Genomic DNA, 1540 nt, shown 5'->3' with positions numbered 1-1540 from the left:
GGAGTAGTTTGAGTATTATTATTGTTGTTGTTATGTGCCATCGAGTCAGACTCAACTCATAGCAACCCCTCCTTGGGTTTCCAAGGCAATATCACTATGGAAGTAGATTGCCCCTTCTTCCTTCTGAGGAGTGGCTGGTAGGTTTGAACAGCTAGCCTTCTGGTTAGCAGTCAAGTGCCTTAGGCACTACACTGCCAGAGCTCCCTTTGAGTATTATAGGTGCCAGCTTTTCTCTGAATGTTTCATAGAACTCTCCAATGAAGTTGTCTGGGCCAGGACTTTTTTTGTGTGTGGGAAGATTTTTGTTTTTGTTTTTATGACTTGCTTAATTTCTTCTTTTGTTATAGGTCTGTTAAAGTATTCTGTCTCAGATTGTTAGTTTAAGTAAGTCTTGTGTTTCTAGAAATTTATCCATCTTGTCTAGGCTTTGTTGAAATACAATTCTTCATGTTATTTTGTTATTACCTTTTTTATTTCATTTGGTTCTGTTATGATGTCACCCATTTCATTTATTATTCATGTTATTTATATCTTCCTTTTTTTTTCCCTTTGTTAATTTCCCACTGGTTTCTTGATTTTGTTAATCTTTCAAAAAACTGGCTTTTAGTCTTGATTTTCTCCATTTTTGCTTTGTTTTCTTCCTTCATTTATTTCTGCTCTGATCTTTATTATTTCCTTGTTCTAGAGACTGAGTTTACTTTTTCTGTCTTTTTCTAATTATTGGAGTTGTTGACTTAAAGTGATGATTTTGATTCTTTCTCTTTTTTTGATGTGTGCATTTATTGCTGTAAATTGACCTGTGAGTACTCTTTTCACCGTGTCCCAAAGGTTTTGGTAAATTGTATTTTCATTCTCATTGGTTTGTAGGATTTTTTTTTCACGCTTTATTTGCTCTGTTACCCAGTAGCTGTTGAGGATGTATTTTTCAGTTTCCCTATATTTGATTATCCCCCCCTTGGTCTTCCTGTTACTGATTTCTAATTGTGTTGTTAAGATATGTATCTTGGTGGAGCTTTTTCTTAGTTATTCTGTCCTGTATTGAAAGTCGTGTGTTAAAGTATCCTACTCCTTTTGTAGAATTGTCTATTTTTCCTTTGAATTCAGTTAATGTTTGCTTTATGTGTTTTGGAGCTCTTTCATTGGTTGGATAAATATTTATTATGGTAATATTCTCTTGGTCAATTGACCATTTTAACATACAATGTCCTTCTTTGTCCCTTATCCTGGTTTTCATCTTGAGTCTATTTTATCAGAATTAATATTGCCATTTCTGCTCTTTTTTGATTACCCGCTAGCTTGATGTATTTTTTTTCCATTTGTGCTTTTTAATTTAATTTTTATTTTTGTGTCTCAGGTGGGTCTTTTTTAGTCAGCATATTGGTGGACCTATTTTTCTTATCCAATCTGCCACTTTCTTGACTGGTGTATTTGGTCAATTCACTTTCAGTTAAATTAATGATGGATATGAATCTATTTCTGTCTTTTTTTTTTTTTTTGGCTGGTGTTTTCTTTGTTCCAAATATTTTTCAGTGCTGAGTTC

Source organism: Orycteropus afer, unplaced genomic scaffold (assembly GCF_000298275.1).
Source record: "Orycteropus afer afer isolate SDZICR_OR568_19922 unplaced genomic scaffold, OryAfe1.0 scaffold00220, whole genome shotgun sequence".
Classification (NCBI taxonomy): domain Eukaryota; kingdom Metazoa; phylum Chordata; class Mammalia; order Tubulidentata; family Orycteropodidae; genus Orycteropus; species Orycteropus afer.
The sequence above is the reverse complement of the archived record's forward strand: the minus strand, read 5'-3'. Positions refer to the sequence as shown.